We start from the raw sequence: 9,328 nt of genomic DNA, 5'->3' as shown, positions 1-9,328 counted from the left end.
CCTGTTGCCACCTTTTCCGACCGCGTACATCATCAAGGGCACTGGCACAATTTTCGTTTGCAACCCATGGTTATACCCTGTCATGCTGTTCCGAGGAGAATGTGTTGGTACCGTGGAAGCCATCGACGAAGTGCAAGTTATCGACGTGCCCGACTACCCGAATTGCGCAGCCTACCGTACGCTTAGTGCTGTTTCTACATCTGACGCATTGCCCAGAGATGCATTTGGTTCCTCCATCGCTGGAAGCCTTACAGCGGCCCAGCGTTCCCAGCTGCTGTCCCTCTTGGAAGAATTTCGTTCGTCTTTCGACGTGGGCCGAGCTTCCCTGGGTCGGACTTCAACTGTAACGCATCACATTGACACTGGCTCTCAACCACCATTGCGACAACGCCCGTATCGCGTTTCGGCCAGCGAACGTCGTGTGATTAACGAGCAAGTCGACGACATGCTTCGGTGGGAAGTAATTCGACCCTCGAAAAGTCCATGGGCTTCGGCTGTCGTCCTTGTTACAAAGAAGGACGGCTCCGTCAGGTTTTGCGTGGATTATCGCCGGCTTAACAAGATCACTCGCAAAGACGTCTATCCCCTGCCATGCATAGACGACGCAATTGACTGCCTGCAAGGAGCCGAGTTCTTTTCATCTCTGGATTTGCGCTCCGGGTATTGGCAAGTGCCTATCGAAGAAGTCGATCGGCCGAAAACACCCGACTTCTTGTACGAGTTCAACGTCATGCCTTTTGGACTCTGTAATGCGCCCGCGACATTCGAGCGCATGATGGACACAGTTCTGCGAGGCTTAAGGTGGCACACATGTTTGTGTTATCTTGACGACATCGTCGTTTTCGCGCCTGACTTCACCACGCACCTCGTACGCCTTCGGCGTGTTTTGACGTGTTTATCGAACGCCGGCCTACAATAAACAGAAAGCAGTGCCGATTTGCTGCGCAGCAACTCACGATACTTGGCTATGTGGTATCCAAGGACGGCATTCTCCCCGACTCCGACAAACTTCGCGCCGTTGCCGAGTTTCCCAAGCCAACGTCCATCAAAGAATTGCGCAGTTTCATCGGTCTATGCTCTTACTTGAGACGCTTATATGGTTTACATATATCCTTTAGGTTTATATATCGCCCTTTATTATGTATTCTAAAACGTATATTAAGGTATTGTGATTTAGCACAGTGGGGAGAAACCAGTTCTTGAGTATCCGTATGCGAACTGCTCTCGATGAAGAAGGAACGGTAAATGCGTAAGGTGCTCTGCCTTAAGCAAACATAGGCTCCGTGCGCAGAAGCTCCCAGCATTACAATGTTCTTATTGAAATCATGCTTGCTTGGTACGTGTGTAACACGTGCTCCTTAAGATTGTTTAGTAAATTTGGCGTTAGGACTGCAAAAGCCCACCTACTTTCCTTTTTACCGCGTGTATTGTTTTACGCCAACTGTAATAATCACAATGAAATGGTCACGGCGCTAGCACGCTGCTTGAGGGAGTTAAGCTAGCAGAACAGCACACCTGTCGCAAGTGGGGTATGAATATGTTTCGAGTGCGGTATGGAACTAGCCAAGGCAAAAAATTGAACTTAAGTTATGAGGTTTGCATGCCCAAACCACAATCTGATTATGGGGCATGCCATAGGGAGGGACTCCGCAATAATGTGGACCTCCTGGGATTCTTTAACGCGCACCCAATTCTAAGTACACGGGTGTTTTCGCATTTCCCCACCATCAAAGTGCGGCCGCTGGGGCCAGGATTTGATCCCGCGACTTCTTGCTTAGTCCAACACCACTATAGCGCTGGCCACTAAGCAACCATGACGGGTTGGCCCAGCAAGCGGTCTTTTGTTCAACCTTTATTTTCTTGGCTCTCGTGGAATTTAAGATGTGCCGGAAATTGTACATTTCTTCAAAATCTATAAAGCCTAAAGCTCCTCAGCAAATATACGCTATGCTTTTTTTTCAGTGATATAGTCACTTCGCCTCATATATAAGTTACCATAAACAGACCCCTTAGGTTTCTCTGGCAGTTTTGGTGCATTGAATTGAAGAATATAAGGCAAACTAATTAATAAAATACCCTGACGTCGCCCATTCAGTATTTGGCCTAAACAAGCACAATGTTCTACAAGTTTATTCTGCCATCGAAGCAGAATCACTAGAAGCTCTTTATGCAACTTCACCGTTCAAATAAAAGAAAAAATTAAAATAAATATACTCACTTCATGTTCCACTTTTGTGTTCCCTGTAAAAAAATGAAAAGATAAGAAATGACGAAGGCCCGCACTTTTCTATGCTTCCCTCTTTGCTTTCCTGTAGCATAAAAAAAAACATCTCGGCCGTAGAATGATCAGTAAAATGCATTCGTTCTTAAGATCAGTTTTCATAAGTCTCCAATCATATTTTCCGCATCACGACAAGTAAAAACACCGTTGCGATAGGAGAGGGTTGTTAAAAGAAGCTGAAAAGATTGACGCACATCATAAGGAATGCTAACGAAATTGGTAAGGCTAACTAATGCTAAACAAATGCACTAAATGCACGAAAGCACATGCAATCGTCTGCATCCTTCCCTTCGAAGCCTTTAACAAATCCACCAATGTCAAAGGAAAGTGGTCAAGGGCGACGTAAGGACTGAGTAGCTCGGAGAGATGAAAAATGAACTAAAAATTATTAAAGACAGAGCAGAAGGCACTCCCACGAGAAAAATTCGAGAGCTCTTTACTGAACAACACCTGATGATGAAAAGCATTGATTTCGCTCACGTGTAAGTCACCGAGTTGACGCAAAGCTGTGTATCTTGGGCGCAGAAAAAGGATAAGCGAACAAATAAAAAGGAGCGGCTGCGTGCAAAGTGTATCGCAATGTAAAAGAAGGCCGGGCAACTATAGAAGCGCTTGACTCAGTCAGAGCAGTCAGTATTTACGGGACAGAAACCGTGAAATTGAGGGCGTTGTGAAGAAAGCACTCGAAATTACTCAGCCCATTTTATCCGAAATAGAAGAAATGATAGATGAACCTACCTCTGAAGCTGACATCGAACGCTGGCATAGTGTTGCAATTCGCCAAATTTTATAGTCACCTAATTGTTTAGTTGCAGTTAGAACTAACAACTTGAAGGACCCTTTACCTGGTTTGGCCATTCTGAACAGACAAGTGCACTGTATTCAACACGCGCTGACGATCGCGTCTGAAAAGTATTACACCGCGGTGCGCTGCAAGAACAGCAGAAATTTCAAACCAAATGCCGCGCCCCCTTTTTATCAAAGGAGTCGCGTGCCGAGTGGCACAGTCAAGTTCACACGCACAAGCGGGAGTACGTAATTGCGATTGGTGAAAGGACACTCGCGATGCCATGAATGGTATGGTATAGTATGGTAAAGCTCACATGCGAGACTATCAACGAAAGTGCGCCGCAAGCAAGCCATATGCCATGTGACTGAGAATTATTCAAGGCTACAGCAGTTATTTGTTCCATCTGTTGCTTCACTAGACGATATAAGTTTTATCGAAAAAAAAACGTACAAGTCTTCCTTTGACTCCGTGCCGTAGCAAGACGGACGCACTACCGTACCGTCGGCTTGTTTCCACGTCTTGAAATCGTGCGCACAGAAAACGAAACTATGAGCCCCCATCTACCGGGTTCCAACGCATGATAGTGCTCTTTAATCTGCTTTCTTCTGCTTCAGTGCTCGTAGTAGCAGTAAGTGGCTTTTAAATGAGGGTGAAGATAAAAGTGCAGCGCTGTAACTGTCTCTCGATATGAGGTCACCTCAACAGCACTGCACGGGGAAGGGATAATGGGAGTTAAAGAGTGAGGAGCGAAGGAGAGCGGTAAGACCCTGAAGAGGGGAAGAAGTAGCAAAACGGGGCTTATAGCCGCGTGTAAAGTGTCGTGAATTTAAAGAACTCAAGCAGAGCTGTGAAAGCTGGCTTGGTTATAGAAGGGTGTCCACGGGGGAAAAGGAAAACGTCCGCGTTGTCCGAGGGGAGTCCAAGGCGGCGATATGCGGCTGTTAATGAGTCGCGGGGTGGATATAGCCGGCGCAGTCAAGAAGAATGTGGCTCAGGGTTTCATCTGAGCCATCGTTGCAGCTGAAGCAGACAGAACTGCCGGTGCCGGATAGTTGAGCAACTCGCTGGGCCGTTTTGGCACAACCGACGCGAAGTCCGAGAAGAAACATCCAATAGGCTCGAGAGAGCCCCAACTTTGGAAGGGGACCAGGCGGAACACCGGAGGCGACTCGCGTGCCGGGGTGTTTGGCTCTGATGGCATTCGTGATTGCGTGGCGGGCAGAGTCGAAAGGGCAAACGAAGTCGGTAAACGGTACGTCCGGGTCGTGTGCATGTTTGGCTAGGTCGTCTGCCTGTTCATTTCCTTGGATGCCGGCATATGATGGGACCCATTGAAGGAGAAGGTCGCAACCGTTTTGTTGTGCGTATGCGAACTTCATGAAAAGTCGTTGGCCAATGAGCGGGCCTCTTTCCCCTTTAATAAGGGTTTGTAGGGTGGCGCGAGAGTCGGTAAGTATGGCGACAGCAGGTGGGAGATGTTCGAGAACAAGATCGGCAGCCAGGTCAAGTGCTGCGAGTTCAGCCAGAGTGGAGGAGCAACTGCCGCGAAGGCGACACTGTTTGCGGGTTGACAGCTCTGGGATGGTGCAGGCTGCTGCTGCGGAGCCGTTGCACATGTGGAACTGTCTTATACCGCTAGCCAGGGTTCTAGTGCACAGCGCGCTAACTCGTGCTCTGCCGAAACAAGACAAACGCGACAGCTCGTACGTGAGATCATCAACGAAAGTGCGTTTTAAGAAAAAACGCAAGAAAAGAAAAAGAAAAAAGCGGTGTCTGCAACGTACGCTTCACGCCTTCCTCCGGCTCCGGCATTTGAGAACACAGGGTTGGATTCCGCTTGTGGAGGCAAGACGGGGCAAGTGGATAGAGCGTCTAAGTTGGCGGTGAAGCTCGCCCCCTGAAATCTTGGGTTGGTGACAGTTCAAATATCTGCTCTGCCAACAATTAACTAATTGAAAAATAATTGAGGTCGAGTGCTTCCCATAGGTCACGTAACAACTTCCAGCGTATAACCCAAATTAGCTACGTGGCCTGGTGAGCAGCCCTGAGGGTGTTTCAGCGAACACTTTCAAATATTTTTAAAGGTTGCCTGTGGCAGATACCACAATTCTGGTTAATGAGCTGGTCTACTCTGAACGTTGCCAGGTTTAATTTCCAGTGGAGGCCTGTGCGGACCAAGATATTCTTAGCACCCTGTGCCGTATCGCAGGTCTGACCACCGCCTTGGTCAGTTGCCCCGAAGCCGCTGGAGACTGAGGGCCATGGGTTAATTGGGGAGGTCAAGGGAGAGGTAGTGGCCGAATACTGCACCAGGGAGACTTATTCCTGTTCTGGTGAGGGAGGGCCTTTGTTAAGGCTTAATGGGCCTTCCTAATTTGGTTGCACCCGGACTATAGTATAATGCCACTGGCTCTCGGCGATTTTTGGCTAGTGTGAGGCGTCCCTGCAAGCCCGAAAATGTAGTGGAATGAAGAATTCGAACCTACGACCTTTGGATTAGAAGCCCGGTGTTCCACCTCTACCCCACGCCACCACACCCCTTGATTGCGTAATCAAGAGTACAGGAGGCGTACGTGAATATCTTGAGAAGTATCTACGGAAATGCCACAGCTACACTAGTTCACCACAAGGAAAGTAGAAAGTTACCTATCAAGAAAGGGGTCATACAAGAAGACATAATCTCACCTGTGCTATTCACCGCTTGCTTAGTAGAAGTATTCAAGCTCTTATACTCGTAAGGCTTACGAGTGAGGATCAACGGCGAATATCTCAGCAACCTTCGGTTTAGATATGACATTGTCCTATTCACCAACAATGGGGATGAAATACAACAAATGATTCAGGATGGTAACCGAGAAAGTGTAAGAGTCGGGTTGGATATTATTAGGCAGAAGACATAGATAACGTTCAAGACCCTGGCAAGGAAACAAGAATTTCGGATCGCCAGTCAGCCTCTAGAGTCTGTAAAGGAGTACGTTTATCAAAGTCAATAACTCTCAGGGGACCCTGATCATGAGAAGAAAATTTACAGAAGAATAAAATTGGGTTGCAGTGCATATGGCAAGTATTGTGCATATGGCAGGCATTGCTAAATCCTGAATGGTAGCTTACCACTGTCGTTGAAAAGAAAAACGTACAATCATTGCATTCTACCAGTGCTAAAATATGGGGCAGAAACTTGGCGGTTAAGAAAGAAGCTCAAGAACAAGTTAAGAACCGCACAAAGAGCGATGAAACGAAAAAAATGTTAGGCCGTACTTTAGGAGACAGGAAGAGAGCAGTCTGGGTCACACAACAAATTGGGATATCCGATATTCTTATGTACAGTAAGAGAAAAAATGTAGCTGGACAGGCCCTGTAATGCGTAGGATAGATAACCGGTGAACCATTAAAGTTATAGAATAGGTACTAAAAGGAGAGAAGTGCAGTCGAGGACGGCAGCAAACTGGGTGGGGTGATGAAGTTAGAAAATTTGCATGCGCAAGTTGGAATGAGCTACCACAAGACATGGGTAATAGGAGATCGCAGGAAGAGGCCTTCGTTCTGTAGTGGACATAAATATTGGCTCATGATGATAGTGATGATATTTAACAGTGCCTGCTCCTTAGGTAGGGGAACCAGTGTGTCCCAACTGAACCAGCACAGTTTCCAGTACGTACCTGCGAAGGGCAGCGAGATCCAGCGCGTTTACAGCACATGCCAGTGCACCACTGCTCGCCTGAAGTGAAACTAGCTGCCCACTCAGTGTGATACCGCTCTTTTCAAGCAGCCAGCTTTTGTCCCAGTGACTGCTGGCAATTGTCAGTGTCCCCAGTGTGATCCAGTGTCATACGTCGGCTCTTCCACTCTGGCAACATCGTTAACCAGCGAAACTGAAAAGTGTGGCCCCGGTGTTCATCGTTGGGTTAATCCCGGGGGTTCATTAAAGTATTTCTCAATTATGAGGTTACACACACGTTCGGATGCGATGGAGAGAACGACGTTATTCACGGTGTGCTCGCGGCCCTCCATTGTCGCTTGCGTTCTATATCTCGAGTTAGGCTCGGCGGTGTGGTTCGCAGCATTCGCCCGCCATTGCCGCTTGTGATTCTTCGAAATTAAATTGATTCAATATTAAAGCTCTCTGTTACGTATGACAAGGAGTGGCTGATGCCCCCTTAAGCAATGGCTCATACCCCCGTAAACACGGCCTCCCCATTACGACGACAGAAGAGAAATGAAACTCTATGCTGGAATGATGAGCGGCAATGAAACCAGCTGTGGAAGAAAGCGACGACGACAATGAACGCGTGAGCAGTGGCATGAGCGTGTCCTCTAGCAGATAGATAAATACCTTATTGAAGATCGAGGGAGGAGACCCGGGTTTTTCCTGACCCCCCTGCAGGTCGCTCCCACGTTGGGACAGGCAGGGAGTACCTGCCCGCGGCATCGTGGGCCCCTTGGATTGCCCGACGCTGACGGTGACGATCCGTGCTTTGGATGGCGGAATAAAAGCTTTGTCTTAAGATGATTTTCGCCTTGAGTTCGTTGGGTATGTGGGGGCAGCTCCCATATTATGTGTTCAAATGTACACACACACCCACAGTCCGGGCAGTCAGGATATATTTCACATATACCGAAACGCTAGCTGAACAGGGGTATACCCCTGTCTGTAGCAGTCTGAGCGTAATTTCTTGTCCCCTGGTGAGATGCGAATGGGGTGGAGGAAAGACCCTCCGACCCAAGAAATAATGCGAAGTGACTTCGTTGAATATAGCTAGATTGTTCCGTGACCCTCGATCAGCCGAATCCCCATCCAGAGGCTTGGCCCCGGGCGGGGCGGAGTGGTCCAACAACCCAGGGCCGTGAATCCCCGCGCGGAAAACAAGTCCTCGTGCCCGGGGTGGGCCAACTCGTTGGAGTTGGTGATGCCGCCGATCGTGGAGCCCATATGGGCCGGGAACCAAATAATCTCGTGTGGAGTGGCGGTCCTACCTCTGAGAATCCTAGCAACAAGCGAGGGCACCCTGCCAGAGGCAAATGTTCTAACCACCGAACGTGAATCAGAATAGATATGATAACGGGTGGAGTCCGAAAACCCTTGTGCGATGGATACTTGCTCAGCTATTGCCGGGAAAGGTGCCTCGACAGAGCATGCCGACATTAATGTACCTTGCTCGGAGACCGCAACGGCCACATAACAATTCCTATCCATGCGAGTCGCGTCCTTGAATGTCAACGATCCCGAGTTTGATTGTACCTGCTACAACATTTTCTTGGCCCTACGCCTTGCGATGTGCGATGTTAAATTGAGGGTGCATATTCCTAGGAATAGGTTTAATCACGAGTAGCTGTCCAATGGCTGAGTCAAGAGAGGTCATCCGCTCCTCCTGTAGTATTGTAGGAATTCCGGCACGCGCCAATATTTCCCGACCCGCCCGGGTGACCGACAGGCGAGTGATCTGCGCCGTGCGTAGAGCCCCTATAATTTCATCCAGCGCGTTGTGAATTCCTAATGCTAACAGCCCCTCCGTGCTAGTTCGGATTGGAAGACTGAGTGCTTTTTATTGCGATAGCAATTATATGGACACTCCAAAGCAGATTTCTGCCGTCGGCGTCGCCGTCGCCGTCGGCGTCGCCGTCGCCGTCGCCGTCGCCGTGAGGTTCCGTATGACGTCAACGACGATGAAATCGTCGCCGCGCTCCGGACGCTGTATATGCGCGTGAAAGGGCGCGAGGGACGCGCGATTTCACAGGGAGCGAACGCACGTCGAAGAGCAAACGTGCGTTCTGCGCCGTGCTCCCTGAAAGGCTGCAGAATTAAGCGTCTCTTTCCTCCTTTCCATATATAGAGAGCAAACGCGACTTTTTCCGTAGTGCAAAAGGCTGTGGGGGGACGGGAGGGAGAGAGAGAGAGGGGAGGCGACGTTTAGCTGCCGCACTAAATGCGTATTTATATAAAACGCCGCGCGCGTTCAGTGCGAACGCGGGCAAAATGCCGACGGCGTCGACAACAGTTCTGTGCGTTGCTGGTGCTGCTGCATTTCGTTGCAGCGCCACCGCATGCTCGTCACCGGCGCGGAGTGAAGGTCCTCTATGCAGACCCTGCCCGCCTGCGCCAGCGTTTCTCCACTCGTACTAGCCCCATCGCTAGCTGCCGGGTGGCCGGTGTTTCTGCAGCGTAGCAGCGCGTCCTTCACGTGCTGCTTCGCACTATCATGCCTCCGCGTATCGTCAGAACAGCGGCCGAACAGCTCCAACGGAACTCTTCTCGCGCT

Source organism: Dermacentor silvarum, unplaced genomic scaffold (assembly GCF_013339745.2).
Source record: "Dermacentor silvarum isolate Dsil-2018 unplaced genomic scaffold, BIME_Dsil_1.4 Seq621, whole genome shotgun sequence".
Taxonomy (NCBI): domain Eukaryota; kingdom Metazoa; phylum Arthropoda; class Arachnida; order Ixodida; family Ixodidae; genus Dermacentor; species Dermacentor silvarum.
This window is presented reverse-complemented; position numbering follows the sequence as displayed.